At 37.5% G+C, this 25,515-nt stretch overlaps 1 pseudogene; it reads right to left on the bottom strand.

The window, feature by feature from the left end:
* Window positions 1-214: 214 nt before the first annotated feature.
* Window positions 215-23,614, bottom strand: LOC128246365 (uncharacterized; annotated as a pseudogene).
* Between the last annotated feature and the right edge of the window lie 1,901 nt (window positions 23,615-25,515).

The raw sequence follows: 25,515 nt of genomic DNA, 5'->3' as shown, positions 1-25,515 counted from the left end.
TTAGCTCTTCTCTACCTCCCCTCTCTTTATTCCCCCTAATCCCCCCTCTTTCCTTCCCTCTTATTTTTCCCCTTATCCTTTATCTTACCCCCCTCCTCTTTATCCCATTATGTCTATCCCCTTTCTCTTCCACCTCTTTCCTTTTCATTCGCGCCTTTTAATTCCCTCCTCTTTCTCCCCTCCTTTCTCCCCTCCCCCTTCTCTTTCTCCCCTTCTAGTTCTCCTCTTCTGCTTTTCCCCTCCTCCTTCTCCCCTCCTCTTTATCCCCCTCTTCTTTCTCCCCTCCTATTCCCCCCTTCTCTTTTCCCATCCTCTTTATCCCACTCTTCTTTCTCCCTTCCTTTTTCTCCCCCTTCTCTTTCTCCCCTACCCTTTCTCCCCTCCCCCTTATCTTTCTCCCCCTCATCTCCCCCTCCTCTTTCTCCCCTCCTTTCTCCCCCTCCTCTTTCTCCCCCTTCTCTTTCTCCTATCTCTCTTCTTCTTTTCCATTTTCCTTATATCATTATGTATTACAATTCATTTAATACAGATTCTAAAGTATGCGCAACTTATTCAGACTTGTACAATGTCCACATATACATTTATGCTTTCATATATCAACGTGTAGATTGTATAATGGTGAATTGTGATGTTATTATCAGTGTTCACATATAATAATAATAAAAGTAATAATAATAATAAACAGCAATAATCAGAGGCTGAACTTAATATATATCTTTCAACATTCAATAAACTATTTCTAAGAACAAGATATAAAATTGTCTTATCATTTAATTTTAATAATTGTGGAAATTTGACGTTTATAATATCTCTTTCGTAAATCAAAATAGCATGGACATATACAAAAAAAAAATGAAATTCATTGTCTATATCATTTGTATGACAATATCGTTCCCCTAGGTGTTCTGTTTCTGGCATACCTTCCAGTCTGCATTCTCCGTGAGAATACAGATAGTCTTAGTCTGAAGCAGTATAAACGTAGTCTTTTGGGCAAAATATTAAGATATTTTTCATATTCTAATGAAGTAAGCCTGAACTATATAACAATGAATTTTCAATGAAATATTAGTTTCCTGCAGTTGGCGTCCGTGAAAGCTAAAACAAATCCACCATTTTACCACATGGAAGCATATAGTATGATTAAGGTTATAGCATGATATTATACTTTTTGAAAACGTACTGTCTCACGGAATGTGTTGATAATTGATTTGTTAATATTGAAACTTATTCAGAGCAAAAAATATACTGAAGTAATTGTTAAAAACAAGAAATTGTTATATTTTTGGCTGTAGAATATTATTCCTTTTAAATTGAAATCTTGACAGAAGGCATAAATCACATGATTTAATGCATCAAAGGTGTAATAGCATATGCTATTTGTTAAACTCAATGTTTTCTGAACTAGATGAACCATTTACTTTACAAGATCTTAATAAAGGCATCTTCAAGCTAAACTTAGCAAAAAGTGCAGGGCCTGATTTATTTTTTAATGATTTTTTTATTTATGGAAAGCAAGTTTTATCACCGTATTTATTAAAAATATTTAATAAAATATTACAGTTTGGTTATTTTCCTGAAAAATGGACAGAGGGGTATATTGTTCCAAATCATAAAAAGGGGAGCGTTGACGAAGTTAGTAATTTCAGGGGAATTACATTATTAAACGTTTTGGGAAAACTGTTCACGAGTTTGATTAATGAGAGGCTATCACAATGGGCAGAATTTTATCATGTATACATTGAATCACAGGCTGGGTTTAGGGCAAAAATGGGAACCATTGCTAATATTTTTGCATTGCATGGGTTGATTAATCATATTATAAGCCAAAACAAAAAGCTATATTGTGTATTTGTTGACTTTTCCAAAGCCTTTGATTATATTGTTAGAGAGAATCTTTGGTTTAAAATACATAGACTCGGAATCAGAGGCAGACTGTTTAACGTTATAAAATCAATGTATGGTCATGTAAAAACAAGAGTTCGACTCAACTGTGAGCTTGGTAATATATTTGAGAGCTGTTTAGGCGTACGGCAAGGTGAATGCCTCTCGCCATTTCTATTTTCAATGTATATCAATGATTAAGAAGAGGTTTTATATTTACAAGGAGCTAAAGGCATTAGTACAGACATGTTAAAAAATTTCTTGCTAATGTACGCTGACGACATAGTCCTATTTGCGGAGTCAGGTGAAGAATTTACAATCAAATTTAAATATACTCAGTGAGTATTGTAACAGATGGAAACTAAAGGTCAACATTGACAAAACAAAAGTTTTAATCTTCCGAAAAGGTGGAAGAATTCCTGCTAATTTACGTTTCTATTATGATGCTAATATCTTAGATATAGTCAGCCACTTTACGTATCTTGGCGTAGTCTTTACGACAGGTGGTTTTTTTCTGCAAGCAACAACAACACTCGCTGGACAAGCAAGAAAAGCAATTTTCCGTTTGAAAAAATATTTAAATAAATTTACAAAGATATCCCGCTATTTATGCCTCTTTTAAAACAACGTGTCAGAGATATTTTTATTCAAAACCATGAAAGTAGGATCCATGACTCCTAAAGAGCAAGATTTTACAGTACTTTCGTTAAATTTAATTTCCAACCCTATTTGAACTGCGTTAATATTCCAAAATATAGAATTGCACTTAGTAAATTAAGAATGAGCGCACATAGCTTGAATGTAGAAGTGGGTAGATGGAATAGAACTCCTTTGCATAAAAGGCTGTGCCCAATATGCAATGTACTTGAAGACGAGTTTCATTTTATTTTTGAATGCCAGATGTTGAGATAAGAAATAGTTACATACCTAGATATTATCGTCAACGACTCTCTATGTTAAAAGCTATCGAACTTTTACAGTAAGAAAATAAACATATACTACGTAACGTATCCATCTTTGTGTACAAGACTTTTGAATTGAGAAATCGAAATGCTCAACTGTTACACTAAGTGTTGTTCCATTGGCTGTCATATTGTAAATTGCACTTTTTTCATAATGTATAGTTTCAAAGAATTGCATATTTAAATGTACTTCGTTGATTATAATATGTTATTGTTTGTGAATGACATTAGCACTAACACCATCACGTAGAGATATCTACACAAGAAAACTTTTATTTTATTTTTCTTTCTTTTTTCAGGCTTTCGTTCATTTTTATAACTGATCGCCATGTATATATGCAGAATATTCAATTTATCAATGATCAAGGGTAATCTTTGACTTATATCATTGTCTTTATTATGTGAACTGTTTTATACGAAATAAACTTTGTTCTGTTCTGTTTGTTATGATCGTTGCTGTTAAGTGTTAAAATGAGACTGAGATTTGACTTAAGTTTTTTCGTGATATTTGGGCCTGGCCTTGTACGTGACACACCACCATATGGTGAAACTTCATGACATTTTTTAAACTGATTGTACAATCCATGGTAAAGATTCCTGACGTTTAACAACCGCCCGTACAAGCATCATTTTAACCTTTGATCTCTAAGGACGACCTTGTCCTTAAAGGGTCTACTGCGCGACAAGCCATCACATCATGGTAATCTTTCATGGCAAGTTACTTTTGAAGTCTTTAATGCATCGTCAAGATAAAGCCCGGACAATGATCTTTTCGACTTTTGGTATTTGATAGAAAGACCCTTGTCTTGTGCGTGACACGCCACTTCATCATTTTGAACCTTCATGGCATTTTTTAAATCCTAAGATGCATGGTCATGATACCGATCGGACAAGGCTTAGTTCGGACGGACGCATGCACGTACACGGAACAGCCATTGTGAAAACTATGTCTCGCTATCCTCAAGCGTACCTTACAAAAAAGAAATTAAGCAAAACGTTGCACTGACAGCAGGTGTCGAATCTGTGTCCTATTGGTCTGGTGGGAACAGTATAACCTATTCCGCGTTGGCAGATAATAACAGATACTTTTATGCTCATTTCATATCATTTTTCAGATTTGTAAACATTGTCATTGAGATTCGTAAACATTGCATTGAGATTTTAAAAGTTAAAATTTAAACCACAGCTTGAGAGTTATTAAGAATGGAACATGTATTGTACACAATTGTACATTTTCATTATCAAACAATTCTACTGTTCTTTTGTACAGGATTACTACTTTCACCTTTTTATGAACGATGTTCTGTTAGTGCTATCATGAAATGAATGTAGAATTACAAAAGCACGAAAGTACGGAAGCGACGGAGCGGAGGTTAATTTGCTCGTTTGCCTTCATAATTTCGTACTTTCGTGCCTTCGCGTCCGTCCATTCGCTTCTTCGCCATAGTACTTTTGTACTTTCGCTTCTCTGCTTTCACAATCATTAAATATTGATGCTGCAATTTGAAAATATTGCAAGGGATTCAAAATAGCTCTCGTGCTTTTATCATTAAACGAGGGCAGAGACATTATGTAAAATACATTCATTTTGAAAGTAGCTCTATAGCAATGATTTGGCTGGGTTATTTAAAACCTGCAATATTACAATAGCGATCGATTCCTTGTGTGTTGTATATATTATCTGATTTGCAAATTCAAATGATTATAGAGTAAGCACAATAGCTAACCCACGGGGCGTGGGGAAGAGGGGCAAATAGGATCCGTACACCCCCTGACTTTTCGACAGTTCATACTGAACGCTGAAATACATGCAAATATATCAAGGTCGTCTTTCATGGTATATATTAACTCCAGTTAAGTAAATGCCTTTCTTTAGTACATATTTTTTCAGTTCTATTACAGAATAACATCTCAATGTATTACCCCTTAAACGTGACATTTCAATGGATCGGTTAAAATAACATTGGGCGGAGCGACAACCTCCGCCTACTTGTAAAAAGTAGGAACATATGAATATAGTATGTTAATGTTGTTAACAAACATTGATGCAATTACAAGCGTTCAAATTATCAACACACTTTACGTAATCAGTTAAAAGAGCTACTAACGTTTGTTTTTCAAAAACAGGCAAAAGTCACTGCACAAAATGGGATCAAGGAAAGAATTGATCTACGGAATATGTAGTATAGACAAGAAAGACAATTCGTGCCCATATTTGATACAAGCAACTTTAGTTGTTTCCCTTGCATCAATAGTGAAAACGTGATCGGTGTGTTTTAACAGACGGGGGCAAAGGAGCGAACGATGTTACCTTCGCCATCGTATTCCGTAAAGATTATTCGTCGTTTACTACTGTGGGTACCGTTTTACGTGATTGAACATTTTCTATCTTTTTTCACTTTCACATTAATACATGTACACGCCTAGTCTAGCTCATACCCTATAGGTCTAAAAAACCAAACAGGTGTTTGAGTCTCGACTACATGACTGGTAATGAAAAGGGACGTTAGGCATTGGAAATTAAACATCTGGCCCCGATTTCTCGAAACTTCTTAAGCTTAACAGGCTTAAGTAGCTTATTTCAATTAGCTAATATACATACTTAAATTGAACTTCTTTGAAAGGAAAATGGTTTATTGTGATAATCATAGATTTAATTTATATATAAAGTATACAAGTTCTTAAAGAAGTTAATATAACGCAAATATTTGAAGAACACAAATAGCGAGCTTAGCTTAATCCTGTTTTAAGGGACTTAAGAAGTTTCGAGAAATTGAGCCCTGAGGTTAAATGTATTTACTTACTTCTGTAGCTTTAAACGGTACTGTAATTGTAATTTCTTAGATTTTCTATTGGTTTATTTTCGATTCATGAATATACTGAGGGGTTATGAGATTTTTGTGACATGGTGAATTAGGTGAAAATGCTTTAATTAAATTAGTTTCAAAAAATGACGATCATGAACATTTGGGGCCAAAATGCAAAAAATGTAACGACACACTTTTATTGACGAGGTATTTTGTATGTATGGCGCTAACGTTTAACTCGGAGAATGTTTGGAATCTAGCCAGGTCCCATACGTTATAATGTAAGTCTTGTGAAAACCATTTGATGGCATTGCACCATAGTCCAAAGAAATATAACGTGGTTTTGTATCATGGTGAATGGACAGCTTACATTCTGCATATGGATATATACTGGAAGAATTTTCTTTACAATAAATAACGCAAAGAAATGAATGTACATACATAATACAGAAGAAGTAACCAGTTTAGTAAGCAAAGCATACGACATTCGGCATTCAAAAGATGAAAGCCGTGCTGGTATCTTATGTATGTTTTAATTAATTCGAACATCGAATTTTAAAGCTGCACTCTCATAGATTGAACGTTTTGACATTTTTTTTTATTTTTTGTCTTGAAACGAGCCATTTTTTGCGAAAATCCATGGAAGCCACTTAAAACAGACTGCTGACAAAAAATCAGATCGCATATTCTTATATTTAGTTCAAAAATTGATATTTATGCATTTTTCTTAAACCGTTAGTAACGGTTTTAGCCATAAAACATTAATTTTCGAACGGAAATATGAAACTCTACTATCTGATTTTTTGTCAGCCATCTTTAATTATTGGTTTGCAGATATTTACGCAAAAATTTGCTCTTTCCAAGACCAAAAATAAAAAAGTTGTTAAAATGGTCAATCTGTGAGAGTGCATCTTTAAGCTAACTTCACACAACTACAATTTACGTCATAGTGGAAACAATGGAAATAGGGAAAAGAAATATGAACAAAAAATTCCGACAATTTTGAGAGCATTTGCAGTAGAATTTCATATATTTTTCATCATAGAGACATATATGTGATCATCATGTAAGTAAAACTACATTAAATCAATATATTTTCAACATTTATATTATTTTATGCATTTTTCCTAAACCGTTAGTAACGGTTTAAGCCATAAAACGTTAATTTTCGAATGGAAATATGAATATCTACGATCGGATTTTTTTGTCAGCAATCTTATATCATTCGTTTACAGATAGTTACGCAAAAAATTGCTCTTCCAAGACAAAAAAAAATGTAAAAACGGTAAATCTGTGAGAGTGCAGCTTTATATCAAACAAATTCTGTTCTGTTCTATTCATGTCACATCTGGCATTGTGACCTGTGACAGTGGTACCGGTCTTGCTCAAAATAGCTTCTGGATTGAGCAAGGTGCTCCACGCTCCGCCTCGGAACTGAAATCAACAACATAATACTACATATGTGTAACGCACCATGACACAACAAGGATTTTAGCCTATGCGACCAGGGTAGACTCAGATTATGCTAGTGCTGGCTTCCATAACTTTAATGTTGATATTTTTTATGTTTACAGCACATGATCACGTCCAAAAAGGTAATATATAACGTGTTCTCTGAAGTTTTTTAGCTACATATCTGCCTGCATATCCGCGCAGTACCATCGAGATATACAATGCTCATAATCATTAAAGCTGCACTCGCACAGACTGACCGTTTTGACAGCGCCAGTTTCTGAGTAGATATCACATTCGGAGCTCCTCGGCCATTTTTTCAAAAACAACAAAAAAGTGGTACGTTTAAGTCCGCTGCAAATAGATCGCGTAGTAATCTTATTTAGTAGTTAAAATTTATGACTTAACTCTTGGGAATCGTAATTATGTTTGCAATAATACACTTCACTGGCAATCAATTTAAACTGAGAGCAATGAATACAACTCTTAAACACTACATTTAATTAATGCTTTTATTAAAAAAATACGGACTACTTCAACAGATGTACCGGCATACATCCGAGGTTGTTTTTGAAAAAAATGGCCGAGGAGTTCCGAATGTAGATATCTGGAAATTATTGGTATAAGACGGCTTACAAAGATCAGATTGCAGTTATTCACATTTACGTACTGACATTAAAGTGTCCCTCCAGGGCTTCCGTATTAAAGTGACACTCTTATTCAAAATCAATACATACACATGTATAACAAACATCAATTTCGACTGATTAACCTTGAAGTACTTACTAAATAATGCATTAATTAAATATTAATTACGGATAACAAGATTGTAACTGTGTATTAAATAGCAGAAAGCAAAAAAGATTATATGATTGATGATTACTAAAAAAGTTTTACTGAGGTCTTCTTTAGTCTCATAAGATAGAAATACCGTGTTTTATGCTCATTTCTTTCAAATTAACCTCGTTATCCTCCATAAGAATATAAGCACCGTTTTCGACATTTTTTCATCCTTTTTGGAATATTTAAACAACATCATTAATTGAGGTAAATCCTATCTGGGAGTAAGAGTGCATCTTTAACTGTTTTATGACCAAAGGCGTTGTAATTCCGCATAACTGCATCGCCGCATAAACGTGTTTTTTTCGTTTATGCGGTGATTTTCAACGCATAAAAATGTTCTTTTTTATGTGGCAAAAAGGCACACTTTCACCGCATAAAAAGCAATTAAAACATATACTAGTACAATAATGGTTGATAAAGTTTCATCAAGATCGGTCTTAGTTTTTTATGTCCACTTAACCAAGCTTTGAACTAGACTTTTAGAGACGTAATTTCTGACAAAGATTTGGTAAGATCGATTTAAATGTTAACCAAACCAATTGATCTTACTGCGAAAACGTTTGAAATTACATTTAACCCGACTAAAGGATGGATTAAATGACAAAGCACAACACCGTCATTAGGGACATTCAGAAAAATGAATGACGTGACATATATTCTCGCCTTATTGTCAGACTGACGGGCATGTACCCTTGACAATGCGCACTTTCAACATGTACGTGAAGTAAGCGACCATGCGTCCTAGCGGCCAAGCGGCGTGAAGTTAGCGGCCTAGCGGCGTGAAGTTAGCGGCCTGGCAACTTGAAGTTAGCGGCCTGGCGGCCAAGCGGTGTGAAGTTGGCGGCGGCCTAGCGGCCTAAAATTGAATCCTTTTTCAAAGCATGTATACTTGCATTATCTTCTAAGACAATGACATAGTAACTGTTTTTATGCACAAATTTACACATTGAAGCTATTATCAACATTTATTTTTCAAAAATGTCAATAAAGTAGTCAGCTATTTCAAAGCATTAAACATTCGAAAACAATGATATATTTACTGTTTTATGCACAAATTATCCCTCTTAAGCAACTAACTTTTTTTCAAAATAGTCGATCAAGCAGTTCAGCGGCCTAACGGCCTAGCGGTCTAGCGGCCTTAAATTGGTTTTTGATATTAACCATTTATACATGCCTTTTCTTCTTTTAATTAAAAATGACAAAGTCATGGTTCCTATTCACAAATCACCATCCTTTAACGAATGTCTGCATTTCGCCCAAAACTCGACCAAACTGCCTAAAAAATCCAAGATAGCGAATATCAGCATTTTTATTTTTTGTATTTAGCAAAATTGTTAAACCATAGATTTATCATTGTTTGTGAAGAAAACGCATGTATACATACTTTAAAATAGGAAACCATTTTAGGCTGCTAGGCCGCCAGGCCGCTAACTTCACGCCACTAGGTCGCTGAAGTGCTCGATCGACTCTTTTTGAAAAAGATTTATAATTGCTTAAGAGTGATAATTTGGGCATAAAAACAGAAAATATATAAATAGGAAAAATAGGATAGCATTTTAGGCCGCCAGGCCGCTAGGCCGCTAACTTCACGCCGCTAGACCGGTAGGACGCTAGGCCGCTAACTTCACGCCGCTGGGCCGGTGGGCCGGTAGGCCGCTAACTTCACGTACAAACTTTCAACGTCATTTCAAACTAATAATAGGGTCATCATGGACTTCTTTTTTTCATTGATTGTGTTTCTATGCACTAGTCATTTGAACACTCTAAGGGTTAATTTTCGACTTCCATTTTGGCTCAACTTGCCTGCCAACTTTCCCCATATTTTCTTTAAAATGACATTAATATACAACGCCCTAACCTTAATCATCACCATGATCAACAACATCATCACAACCAACATCATCAGCCCCACAATCATCATCATCATCATCATCATTATCATCATCATCATCATCATCATCATCATCATCATCATCATCATCATCATCATCATCATCATCGTCAACTTCAACGTCAACACCATCGTTTTTGTTGAAACATTTTTAGCTTGATAATAAATGGTTAAGTTATCCTTTTTATGTGGCAATAAGGCACAGTTGCGCCCCATATAAGCATTTTCTGCTTTATACGTTGAAAATCACCGCATAAACGAAAAAAATAACGTTTATGCGGCGATGCTGTTATGCGGCGTTATAGGGCGTAACTTAAGCTCTAAGAAAAATGAGTTTTTGGCGTTAACTTTATTTTTTTAAACATAATAATAAAATCTGCGATCCAATATTTGTTTCTAATATTACTGGTTTCCAATAATATAATATAATATGAACACCTATTGTTAAAACGGTTAATCGGTGATTGTGCAGTTTTAGTGCATGTAGCAATCAGTTGAGATCCTTTTCGAATGATGTAAATTTGCACCCCGATCAGGACCTACACAGCTGACATGGACAATATGCTCGGGGTTTCCACAGTGCATCAACTTTCATTTCTTGTTAATTAAACACACCATCATTCAAATGTGTACTCATTACCCGGTAAGTAATTCCATGGAGCAATAGTGTCCGGGTGACCGTCCATTACCATCGTGTCATAGGCTGTTAAGTATGTCCATTCACGTACGTCGCATAGCAGGTATTCGACAATCTGTCGTCTTACAATTGTGTAATTACAAACTTCAAACCTACGTCTGATCAACGATATACCCGATTTTCTGATCGTCCTCAGACTCTTAGGAATTTCCTCCGATAGTCCTTCGGTTGTCCTACGGTAACCCACGACAGTCCGACAAATCGCCTATGTTTATGAAGTGCTCCAAAACCGTACGTCATTTCTGTGATTCTCGTGGGCTAATCCTACGACTTTAATTCTATCCTACGATATAACTTCGAAAGCCTTGACATATTTTGCGACGACAGTCTTACAGCACATATTTGATTATAACTATTTTCCATGGCCGAGTGTAAGATTGGTTCATTCCGACCCGAGCGTAGGGTGTTTTGCGGAAACGAGGTTTACACGAGCGGCTATGGTAGATGCTTTTCTCCCATCTCAGTTAAACAAAATTAAGTAAAAATGGTGACATTTGAAGCGAGAAATAATTAACTAGCGTTCTAAATATTGCCACAAGACAAGGTTTCCATGATGAGCTTCAAACAGACGCTACAGACGACAGTCTTCAACAAGGGAGGTAATTACAATGTTGTGACCATTAAAAGAAGTTCCATACGGGCATTTTATCTTCGCCCGTGGGCAAGATAAGAATTTCTAGCATGGTTAAATTAATTGATATACTTATCTGAGGTGGGAGAAAATGAACGCTTATACGCAATTTTAATATCCTTCTCTGCCAAACCCACATGAGTCCACTGTGTCGTAGACCCGCTAAACACTTTGGACAAAAACATACTGTAAGTACTGTGACATAATATTTCCTCAATTTTACTGGAATTTCGATCAAACCTTACAGAATGGGGATGTTTGTTGATCATTCCACTGTGCTCTCGCCGAAAACTTCAAGGTCATAAATGTCTAGCATAAAACATCACTTTTGGGACGGAAATATGTAAAGCTGCAATCTGACCGCATTTACACAAGATGGGTAGGATTCCCATATACACAAGATGGGTAGGATTCCCATTGTACACAAGATGAGCAATGCAATATGCGGGGGGGGGGGGGATTCCCATTCCGCACAATCTCAAGATGAGATATATGCGGGTGAAAGACATTCCCATTCAGCATATGCACAAGATGAGTTATATGCGGGGGAAAGACATTCCCAGTTCGTATATACACAAGATGAGTAATATGCAGGGGAAAGACATTACCATACTGCATTTACACAAGATGAGTTATATGCAATATGCGGGAGGGGGAGACATTTCCATTCCGCCATACACAATGTGGGTTATACGCGGGGGGGGGGGGGCATATCCATAAGATGAGTTATATGCGGGTGAAAGACATTCCCCGTCCGCATAACACGAGATGTGAAATATGCGGGTGAAAGACATTCCCATTCCACTCATACACGCGATGAGTTATATACGGGTGAAAGACATTCCCATTCCACTCATACACGAGATGAGTTATATGCGGGTGAAAGACATTCCCATTCCACTCATACACGAGATGAGTTATATACGGGTGAAAGACATTCCCATACCGCATATACACAAGATGAGTTATATGCGGGTGAAAGACATTCCCATTCCGCATAACACGAGGTGAGAAATATGCGGGTTAAAGACATTCCCATTCCATTCATACACGAGATGAGTTATATACGGGTGAAAGACATTCCCATACCGCATATACACAAGACAACTTATATGCGGGTGAAAGGCATTCCCATTCCGCTCATACACGAGATGAAAAATATGCGGGTGAAAGACATTCCCATTCCGTATAACACGAGATGAGAAATATGCGGGTGAAAGACATTCCCCGTCCGCATAACACGAGATGTGAAATAAGCGGTTGAAAGACATTCCCATTCCGTATAACACAAGATGAGTTATATGCGGGGGAAAGACATTCCCATTCCGCATATACACAAGATGAGTTATATGCGGGTGAAAGACATTCCCATTCCGCATAACACGAGATGAGAAATATGCGGGTGAAAGACATTCCCATTACGCATATACACAAGATGAGTTATGTGCGGGTGAAAGACATTCCAATTCCGTATAAGACGAGATGAGAATTATGCGGGTGAAAGACATTCCCATTCCGTATAACACGAGACGAGTTATATGCCGGTGAAAGACATTCCCATACCGCATGTACACAAGATGAGTTATATGCGGGTGAAAGACATTCCCATTCCGTCTTACACGAGATGAGAAATATGCGGGTGAAAGACATTCCCATACCGCATATACATGAGATGAGAAATATGCCGGGAAAAGACATTCCAATTCCGTATAACACAAGTTATATGGGGGTGAAAGACATTCCCATTCAGTACATACACCAGATGAGAAATATGCGGGTGAAAGACATCCCATACCGCATATACACAAGATGAATTATATGCGAGTGAAGGCCATTCCCTGAGAAGTATGCGGGTAAAAGACTTTCCCATTCCACATATACACGAGATGAGAAATATGCGGGTGAAAGACTTTCCCATTTCGTATAACACGAGGCGAGTTATATGCGGGTGAAAGACATTCCCTTACCGCATATACACGAGATGTGATATATGCGGGTGAAAGACATTCACAGTCCGCATAAACACAAGATGAGTATTATGCAATATGCGAGAGGGGTGAGACATTCCATTTCCGCACATACATATTGTGAGTTATACGCGGGGGGAGGAGACATTCCCCGGCGGCATATCCATAGGATAAGTAATATGCGGGTGAAAGACACACCCATTCCGTATACATTCCGCATATACACAATATGTGAAATATGCGAGTGAAAGACATTCCCATTCCACATATACTAAGTTACACATTAAGCAACATACAAAACATACAATCACACTATCACTATCATACATTTCTTCGACAAACACAACTCTGTGTAATATGATTATTATTAATTACAATAGTTTCATATTGTAAATAATGTATATATATTCAGTAAAACCACATTCAATCAATATATTTTCAACATTTACATATTTGGTAGTATCCATTACAAGTTATTGCAAGAATGTCATATACGTACATTAACACAATTCATGTGAACAATGAACTATTTAGTATAATGTGAATTAAATGAAGTGTCAAGATTTTTTTTCATGTGATAAAATTATTCTGCCAATAAGTAGCCTTTTAATGCATGTTTAAAGGCTGGTAGCTTATCTGGACATTTAATGTATGTATAGGAAGAGAATTCCAAATTTTCATTGCTTTATAGGCAAATGTATTTTTGATATAGTTTGTTCTAGGTTTTACAACAAAAAGATCCTTGTTTTCTGAAGAACGCAATCTTTGGCAAATGTTAACAATTTTGTAAAGTACGAGAAGTCAAACATTTCATGCTTTTGAAAACAAGTAATGAAAGATGATAATAGCACCTGTCTTCAAAAGATAGCAACCCTGACTGTTTGAATATGTTTCCACAGTGGCTAGTTCCCGACTTCATTAATAGCTTAATCTCTCTTTTCTGAATACTTTAGTATTAGTGATTTTTGTGGTATCTAAGGAATGTGCAAGTGACCCCAGACACTACTGATGAGAAATATGCGGGTGAAAGTCATCCCCATTCCGCATATACATGAGATGAGTAATACGCGGGGAAAAGACATTCCATTCCGTATACACACGAGCTAGGTTTTATGGGGGGGCATAACTATTCCGCAAATACACGAGATGTGCTATTCGCGGGGGAAAGACATTTCCAATCCGAATACAGACAAGATGAGTTGTATGCAGGGGAAAATATATTCCCATTCCTTATTTAAACAAGATGAGTAATATGCGGGGGGGAGGGGGTAGGGGCATAACCATCCCGCATATACAGACAAGATGAGTAACATGCGGTGGGGGAGGGGGGACGTTTTTCTGCACATACACAATATGAGTAATATGCGGTGGGGGAGGGGGAGACGTTTTTTCTGCACATACACAAGATGAGTTACATGCGGTGGGGGAGGGGGAGACGTGTTTCTGCACATACACAAGATGAGTTATATGCGGTGGGGGGGGGGGGGGGGAGACGTTTATCTGCGCATACACAAGATGTTTTATATGTAAGGGGCACGCATATACAAACGATTAGTAGTATACGTGGGAAAAGGCATGCTCATTCCGCGCATAAACGAGATGGGTTATATGCGGGGAAAAAGGCATGCACATTCCGCACATACATAAGATAAGTTATATGCGTGGGAAAAGGTATGTTTATTCCACACATACACACAATTAGTTATGTGCATGGGAAAAGGCATGCTCATTTCGCACAAACACAAGATGAGTTATATGCGTGGGAAATGTATGCTTATTCCTCACATACACACAGTTAGTTATATGCGGGGTAAAAGGCATGTTCATTCTGCACATACACAAGATGAGTTATCTGCGTGGGAAAAGGTATGCTTCTTCCGCACATACACACAATTACAATGTAGTTATAATATGCGTGGTAAAAGGCATGCTCATTCCGCACATACACAAGATGAGTTATATGCGTGGGAAAAGCTATGCTCATTCCGCACAAACACAAAATGTAGTTATATGCGTGTGAAAAGTTATGCTCATTCCGCACAAACACAAGATGAGTTATATGCGTGTGAAAAGTTAGGCTCATACCCCATATACACAAATACAGAAGATGAGTTAAATGCGGGGTGATGCTCACTTCGCATATATACAAGATGAGTTATATGCGTTGGAAAATGTTGGCTCATACCGCATATACATGCGATAAGTTATATGCGTGGGCAAAGGTATGCTTATTCAACATATAGCCAATATGCGATGGAAAAAGGTAATTGGAGGAAAACCTACGGTCAGTCTGTTCGGGAAGATGCCAAAAGGTGGTTGAACTGTTATCAGTAGACATTGAGGTGGTTAAACAAACAAAAAAGACCATAAAGGCTCTTGTACAGCAGAGGAATTGTCATGAAAATAAAATACCACATTTTAATCATGTTAAAGGAGAAAACATTACAAAATAATGTGTTTTTGGAGATTAAACGTCCTTAAATGTATCAAATTCTCGCTTCCCACATTTGTAAACAACATATTGGCCAGAGGTTTTCTTTCAATATTGTTTTATTCCGTAACCTAGAAGCATGAAATAAAAAGCTGAGGGAGGCATGGTTATTGAAGAGCCGAATGCACGTCATGATATTTTGGAAATATATACTTTACACTAGAACCAGGCGAAAACAGGTTCCGAAAGTGCTACTTTGTCATTGTTTCGCCGCCATCTTGCAGATCAGACCTCAAAATCTCACTCTAACCTTTGTAGGTTCGGAAAACGTGTACCCCCCCCCCCCCCCCTGTCTAAACTTTGCATAAATTTACAGCATCATGTAATGGTGTGTCGCGCATTTCTGGTAATCAGTGGTTACTGCCTGTGTATATAACAATCAGCGTATACAGAAATAGTGAACCAGTGCCATGGATGACCATGACACGTGATGGGACGTATGGCCATGTAACCGACAGACATACGAATGCACAACGGAACAATATTTTACTAGTCAAATAAACTTCCAGATGTATGAAATACAGAAGACATATCTAATCAGACAACTTTTGTGTAAATTGTGGCTGTGCTTTATGAGACAGGCGATATTTGAATGCCGTTGTCAAACAGTGCTATTCTACGGAATGGAGTTAGGGCCATGGCTTTTGAAAGTGATGATCCGAGACGCGATACTCGAAAGTACGATGGCGAAAACTCGAAATCACGAAACTACGATGGTGAAAACGCGACAGTACGATGATGAAAACACTACATTACGAAACCGCGTTGATACGACAGTCTTTTCACCATCGTACTGTCTCGTTTTCACAATAGTAGTTTCATGATTTCTCGTTTTGAACATCGTAGTATCGTATTGTCGTGTTTTCGTCATCGTACTGTCGTGCTTTCATCATCGTACTATCGCGTTTTCATCATCGTACTGTCGAGTTTAAATCATCGTCCTATCGCCTTCCGGCGCGCATGCGCAGAGAAATATTTGCAGTCTATGAGACAAAATGTCGAATACAGGGCTGCGTTTCAGAGCATTTTTACGATCTGCCATTATCCTGAAGTGAAATGACGCCACGCCATATAAACCTAATAAGAGCACCTGTTTTCTTTATCAATAATAGTTCTACTACGACTACTACTGTTTCTGCTTTTGCTACTGCCACTGCCACTGCCACTGTCAATACCACTACCACTACCACTACCACTACTATCACGACTACCACGACGACTACGACTGCCACTACCTACACTACTATTACCACTACTACTACTACTACTACTACTACTGCTGCTGCTGCTGCTGCTGCTGCTACTGCTACTTCTACTGCTGCTGCTACTACTACTACTACTACTACTACTGCTACTACTACTACTACTACTACTACTACTACTACTACCACTACCACTACCACTACCACTACTACTACTACTACTACTACTACTACTACTACTACCCGCGGTCTCTTTTCTGATTGACTATGTGTTGCTTATGCTGGTATTGTATCAGTAATATATTTGTCTTTTTAGTTACGTTGTATTCTTAAAAAAGCGTCTAAAATAATCCACAAGCACTTTTGTTCATAGAACACGGCATGATAATGGCTGCTTGCTAGTGACTAGTAAAACACAAATTGAATGATGAATTAAACGTTTATGTGGTGGTGGATGTGGTGGTGGTGGTGGTGGTGGTGGTGGTGCTGCTGCTGCTGCTGCTGCTGCTGCTGCTGATGATGATGATGATGATGTGACCTCACAGGCAATGCATTTGTAAAATTGTTCGAAGATACTGTTTTGACTTTTCATAATTTAAACTTTTTACTTCCAGATGAGATTTACTACATTTAATACAGTTGTTTTAATATACCAAAACAGATTAATAAATGTCAAAACCAGTATCTTATGAAGGATACTATGTTTAATTTGAAAGAAATGTAAAGAAAACACGGATTTTCTACCTAGACGATAGTAGATCAGAGTTAATCTTTTAGCATTCACCAATCATTTATTGATTTGCGTTTTCAGCTATTAAATACACGGTTATAAACTTGTTATCAGTAATAAATATTTCTCATTATTAATTATTTTGGAACTAGTTGAAAGTTTAACATTCAAAATTAATGTTTGTTATACAAGTGTATGTATCGATTTTGAATACGACTGTCACTTTAATATTTATTGTGTCAATCGTTGTTTAAACTTTTAATGAACAGTATTTCAGATCAATTCAAAATGCGTGATAAAAGCTTCGGTTGAAGACATGATTCAATGACGATGGTAGGATGATAAAAATACGACAGTACGATGATGAAAACACGATAGTACGATGATAAAAACACGAAAGTAGGATGATGAAAACACGAAAGTACGATGATGAAAACACGATAGTACGATGATGAAAACACGAAAGTAGGATGATAAAACCACGATAGTAGGATGATGAAAACACGATAGTACGATGATGAAAAAACGATAGTACGATGATGAAAACACGATAGTACGATGATAAAAACACGATAGTAGGATGATGAAAACACGACGGCACGATGATGAAAAACACGATAGTAGGATGATGAAAACACAATAGTAGGATGATGAAAACACGATAGTACGATGATGAAAACATGATAGTACGATGATGAAAACACGATAGTACGATGATGAAAACGTGATAGTAGGATGATGAAAACACGATAGTACGATGATGAAAACGTGATAGTAGGATGATGAAAACACAATAGAAGGATGATGAAAACATGGTAGTAGGATGATGAAAACACGAAAGTACGATGATGAAAACATGATAGTAGGATGATGAAAACACGAAAGTAGGATGATAAACACACGATAGTAGGATGATGAAAACACGATAGTACGATGATAAAAACACGAAAGTACGATGATGAAAACACGATAGTACGATGATAAAAACACGACGGCACGATGATGAAAAACACGATAGTGATCATAAAAAAACTACATTTTCACTCGTGGCTTCGCCACTCGTGAAAATATGTTTTTCTATGACACTCGTGAAATAAAATACGATCTTACACTGAAATAAACAAATATCCTCTATATATTATTTTTATCAAGTATTACCATATAAACCTAAGCGGAAATAGTGTTTTCCCATCCATTCAATGGTGAGTGAAAACATGTCTGCAGTTCCGTAGCCAATGATTTTAAATTGCTACATGAATGAACACACGGAAAACGGGTTAATTTGTTGTTCGACATTGCGGAAGAATGTGGAGGTAGACGACCGCCATTCGACATTAAGGAAGAATGTGGAGCTAGACGAACGTCATTCGACACTAAGGAAGAATGTGGAGCTAGACAAACGCCTTTCGACAGTGAGGAAGAATGTGGAGCTAGATGAACGCCATTCGACATTCAGAAAGAATGTTGAGCTAGAAAAACGCCATTCGACATTGAGAAATAATGTTGAGCTAGACGAACGTCATTCGACATTAAGGAAGAATGTGGAGCTAGACAAACGCCTTTCGACAGGGAGGAAGAATGTTGAGCTAGAAAAACGCAATTCGACATTCAGAAAGAATGTTGAGCTAGAAAAACGCCATTCGACATTGAGAAAGAATGTTGAGCTAGACGAACGGCATTCGACATTGAGAAAGAATGTTGAGCTAGACAAACGCCATTCGACATTGTAAAAGAATGTTGAGCTAGACGACGCCATTCAACATTGAGAAAGAATGTGTAGCTAGACGAACGCCATTCGACATTGTAAAATTCACTTTTTTCGTATGGAAAATCTTTCGGAGCTTTAAAACTATGATACTGACTTCAATAAATGTTGGTTTATGCTCAAACATTGTCTTTGAACAAAAGGCTTTAAGGATAAGTCATCCTTATGTTTGTGCATGCGTCCTTGTGGTAAACTTCATTGATATGGCCCGTTCAAATATATCTTGGGCCATCATCTATGCAGTCAACAAAGGGAAGTAACGGCTGTTACCGCTGCATGCAGTTTACTATTTAGTTAGCTCCCTTGAGTAGCTGCATGGAAAATGTTAACGCTTGCTTTTGGTGTTCTACGAAGTCAATGCTCATCTTTCCTTTCATAAACAAATCAATACATTTTTATTTTTGTCTCGGAAAGAGCAAATTTTGCGTAAATATCTGCAAACAAATGATAAAAGAATGCTGACTAAAAATCAGATTGCAGATTTTCATATTTCCGAATGTTTTATGGCTTAAACCGTTACTAACGGTGTAAAAAATGCATAAACATATTTTTTAGATATAAAAATCTGCGATCTATTTTTGTCAGCAGCCTTATATAACTGGTTCCCAAGGATTTTCGCAAAGAAAATGGCTTTGTCCAAGACCAAAAAAAAGTTATCAAAACGTTCAATCTATGAGAGTGCAGTTTTTAGTAGCTATAGATGTCGAATGTTATGAAAAGTATTAAACATATACATGGGCCGCGTCGCGACAAAACCTGTCTTAATGACCAAAATATCGATTTTGAGTTTTCTACATTTTTATATACGTGTGTGTATAACAATAAATTTTTTTGATATCTTGTAAACTTTTTGAGATTTTCCACTTTAAGTGGCACAGGGGTAAACGTCGATTTTTTGAAAACGCGTGACATTATGACGTGAAATACCAACAACTGACGTAAAAACTTTGTGATAATGAAGCGAACACCTGTCTTCATGAGTAAATATATTTATAAGAATATTACTGACATAGACCGTTTTAATTGTTTTATTTTCAATTTTTATTTCGTTGCTAAGCAACATAAGAACAATTAAGAATAACATGAATCATAGCATCAGAATGCAAAAAACAAAACAAATTAACAACTTCATTTCCTTTCACTTATTTTATTAGAGTTATTGTCTGAAATATATATCTACAAAAGATGTCGTGAATTTACATTAACAATAGAACAATCACCAGCGACAAGGCATACACAGCTATAAAGTGTTTGGTACGGGGCATAAAATGTCCTGGTACGGAGGCCGAACGTATTGTCGGACGCATTTATATAATGATTCTTGTCGGGGATGGCTAAATCCTGCAGCTTGAACAACATCCGGTCGGGCTTGGGTCTCGAACCGGAAGGCAGGATCCTTTAGAACGTTCAGCGTGTCCTCCTCTGCATCTCGCGACGTTCTTACTACAACGACACCAGGCATTCGGAGCTCCTCGGCCATTTTATCGAAAACAACCTCGGATGTATATGGATGGTTTACACACTCAAAAAGTGGTACGTTTAAGTCCGCTGCAAGTAGATCGCGTAGTGATTTTATTTAGCAGTTAAACTTTGTGACTTAACTCTTGGGATTCTTCATTATGTTTGCTATAATACAATTCAATGACAATAAATTTAAACTTAGATCAATAAATACAACTCTAAAACACTACATTTAACTAATGATATAATTCAAAATTTTACGAACTACTTCAACAGATGTACCGGCATACATCCGAGGTTGTTTTCGATAAAATGGCCGAGGAGTTCCGAATGCGACACCAGGCTCAGTGGACGAAAATCGAAAGTACTGGTACTTCCTGAAATTTAATCATGCATGACACTTGATTAACAAGCGGTTTTCATTAATAAATAAACGGAGATTGGCTACTTATTATATACTGTAACATTTGCGGTTATTATTTATATATGGGTTTTTAGTCAATCGTAAAACCATAATCATTATGTAGAAGGTATGGGCCTTTTATGAGTTATAATTGAACGTGACGTTACCTTATTCCATTGAGTGCTTTGAAATGATCGCCAAGGAAGCCTTTCAAGTTTCTCCAAGACCATGCTGGATAACGAACCGCTGTGTTAGAATATGAGAATTTGTTCACAACGTCCTCCAGCTGATCCAGGCTTTCACAGTCCGTTCTCCTGTACAATCGCTTCGCATTTCCAAACCCACTATCCACGAGGCATTTTGCATGTCCTGCAAGAGTTTGATAAACGGATTTATTAATTAAGAGCATGTGTATTTTGCACGATGTTAAAGTTGAAGAAACAAAAAGACGATGTTGTAAAAGCAGCAGGAGAATAAAATCTTAATATGAGCAAATGTGAATATACATCTATATATGCGTATTCAAGAAATCGTTGTATGTTTATGTATAAAAATATGCATATTTTTTACTATAATGACTTAGAAAGACGAACCTATTATTTGCATAAGATACTCAATGGTACTGTGCTGTCCGGTCATGACTCTCCACATGAAGTAGCCCACGAGATACTTATTCTTATTCAAACCTGTAATGCGAAAAAAATGCATGAATGTGTGCAATTAATTTCCTGTACAGAATGTATCGCCCACTCACGCGCAAATTAAAGCAGAAACACACGTAAACGCACACACGCACAAAACTGCAAAGGTGCGACATTGTTAATGTTACCAATAAAAATAGGAGGGACGGCGCAGAGTTAGAGTGTCTGCTTTCCGAGACAAAGTGGTGCAAAGTCCGATCACAAGTCGGGAAACATTTTTGTGACCACTCATATTGACACACAGTACTGGTGAGTTCAAGCAAGGAAATTGACTCGAGAGTTACTCTATACGCTATCAGCTTTCGTCACAATTGAACTAAAATAAATTGGTATGCTAGTAATAAATTGTATATGCTTTGTGAAAGATTTGTTTTGTGTTTAAATTTACCTGTACAATCATCGGCGTGGATGGAGCAAGACGTTGATTGGCCGCCGTAGTTTTGAAGAGCCCAGTCTATCATTGAAATGACGGCATCTGGTCCGTGTGATTTCGAACCGTCTTTCCCCTTGGCCTCGTTCTCGTCGATGAGGAAATTCAGCTGGTGTGGGTCGCCATCTATTCGGAATCCAAATATACTGATCTTCCGAAGGGACAAGAAGAATAAGGGCCCCATTTGTCTGTAGTAATGCGGCAGGCTAACACTTTCGGCAAAGTCAAACGTGAAATGGTGGTACCGCTCACATTCAGCGGTGTGACGCGTCTCCGTACTGCGACGTATACAGTCATTGTACAACTCCCGTTCCTGAAAAAAATGTTATAATCGGCTCTTTTATTTACCTTGAATATAACTCACTTTTACCAGAAATTGACATTGTCGTATAATAATAGGTGAGAATAGCAGACTCGTATTTGTGATTTAAGTAAGTATGCACATCATGATTTATGTACATAAATAAAACTATAACGGTGGGGGAGTCTAGTGGATAGTTGTGCACCTCTCACCTTAAAGGTCATGGGTTCGATCCACTACACGGGTACTTTCTTATTGCTTCTCGAGAACAGGAAATTGATGCGGCAGTTATTCATATTATCATCACAAAATAACTTCTTTGGCATACAAAAAACTTTGTACTTAACCTGTTGTGCCTTCGTTATATGAGCGCTGTATGCATCCGCCGCTTCATTTTTGTCATCTTCCTCGACAGCGTCCATCACGCGTTTCCTGATTTTTTCGCATGTAGCACAGACGTCGTCACGCGGAGATGCGATTTTGATATGGGGTACACATGTCGACCAAATTGTCTTGAAGGCGGTCAGCTTCACACATCGAATGGGAACCACCGAATCTACAGCGAATGGGAACCACCGAATCTACAGCCTGTTTCTCATATTCCTTGAATGTCTTCAGTTTCGTTTCGCTTGCAGGGAGATAAGTTGGTGGAATATTGTCTCGCCCTCTTGGAGCTGCAGGCATTGGTAACCCCTCACGTTCTGCATAGTTCAGGAAAAACTTTACCACGCGCTGCACATCGTCAAACGTTAGTGCGTGCTTGGGCCGTCTTCCAGTGTTTCCATGGGTCCTTGGAACGATCCCATTTGTTGCCATGTGCGCCATTAGACCTTGTAAGGCACTTCTTCCTATGTCATAGCAGAGGTGAAATGTTATCCTGCAAACAATGGACCCATTAAATTTAAATGTATAACGCATCCGTTGCCTCTTAGTTGTTGCCGTGGCGCGGTCGTCTTGTAAGATGGCCATAATATACATGTCTTTTTCATTTGTGTCCATTTCTCTTAAGTATGTGTTCATACACATTTCCTATATTAAGCTGTTGTGAACATTTCCTTTGACACCCACATCCATATTTACACACTTTCTTTATATCTGTAAGCGCACAATATTCAGCCACTTCAATATCGCTTTCATCTAATTCAGCCTCTCCATTGCCATCGCTGTCTGTATCTTCATCAACGATTTCTTGCTGCAAAATATAATCCCTCACACGTCCTTCCAATATCCCGCCAATTGTGTCAATATCATCGTTGTCGACTTCATAATCAACTTCACACGACTCGTCTAACTCTTGTGATGCAAATGGTGTGGAAACTGGCGTTCTTCCAAAATGATTTGAGTACACACTCTCTAACTTCTGAAAATATATTATAGGAAAAACCTCATTATATCTGTCATATGAACCGGGTAGTTTTGTATTATATAATAAAATAAAAATATTAATTATAGTATGAAGCAATTATGATAATTACAGCTATTGGTGGTAGTAGTAGTATGAGGAGGATCAGCAGCAGCAGGTGGTTGTGGCGGCGGCGGCACAGGCGATTATGTCAGCAGAAGCAGAAGCAGCAGCAGCAGTAGTAGTCGTATTTCGGGCTGGTTCGAGAAAAGTTTGCGGGGCGCATATTGAAGGGACATAATCACTACACTGCTTAACTGAGGTCAAAATTCTAGTTGAAAACAACATATTTTAAATATTGTTATACTATCTTTTTCTCTGTTTCGAACATGAACAAATTACTTATGCACGAATCAATTGTAACCACGCCCCCCCCCCCTAGATCCGGGAAATAGCGGGGACTTCGACTTTCGGTCCAGCCAAGCCAAGGCATAGTCCCCGCTCGTGAATTGCTCGTGAAACCCTCGCCAAATGACCCGCACCAGAGGCACTCAAGATAAGACCCATTCCCCGCTATATTTGGCGTAAAGACAAAACCACCGCATTCACCCGGCACTGCGGGGGCACCTGAAAGGTAAAAATACGACCCATTTCCTCGGCCATCCCCGGTATACCCCGGAGGGGGGGGGGGGCGGTACGGTTAAAATTGACTGGTGCATTATTTGAACGGGGCATACTTAATGTAATGAGTTGTTTGACTTAACGAAAAGTTTAGATTTGATATACGTTATATTTTGGCCAACTCCGCGAAGTTTATATAAAATATCCCCCGGCGCCAAACACCTACAATAACTACTTCTACGCCATTGAAACAAACACCAACACATATTCTTCAAAGTACGCATAATACAAAAGATTTAAAACATATTTACAACAACAACATCAATTCTTAAATCTTAACTTCACTCTATAATTATCTTGGTCGGACTGTGTCCCCGAGGTTGAATTGTTACACTATTGTTAATGCTCGACCATATCAGGCAAGCTCGGTAAAGAATTGTCTTTTATCCAAATCTCTGCTGGCACTACGGTATTCACTGCTTACTCCAAATTTAGCCGTTGGTTGAAAGACTTGTAAATACCTCTTCCAGTACATCTGTCTATGTCAACACAATTCACAACCACAATGCCATATACCAATACTACGCATACACCTACTATTCCGTTGTCACCAAGAACCAATACTTTTTATTCTTAAACCAATAATACCTGTACAGCAACAACATAACAAAACAACAACAATAACAAAGTAAAACAGCAACCGCCATTGCGCCTACAACTGCAGCCAAGCCGAGAACTAACAACAACAAAAAAGGCAACAACATCAACTGAATCAACGATTCTTAAAACTAGAATATATGTACGCATACATGTACATGTATATCGTCGAAATATAACTACAATACTGGCAATAGCAATCTGTGACAAATGTGACTCATTTGTAAAATTCATGCACTTTTTTACCTATGAGGGGTGTGATTTCATGGTACATAACGAT

The sequence above is a fragment of the Mya arenaria genome, chromosome 9 (genome assembly GCF_026914265.1).
Source record: "Mya arenaria isolate MELC-2E11 chromosome 9, ASM2691426v1".
Classification (NCBI taxonomy): Eukaryota; Metazoa; Mollusca; class Bivalvia; order Myida; family Myidae; genus Mya; species Mya arenaria.
Note: the sequence above shows the minus strand (reverse complement) of the source record. Positions and strands in the feature narration are given on the sequence as shown.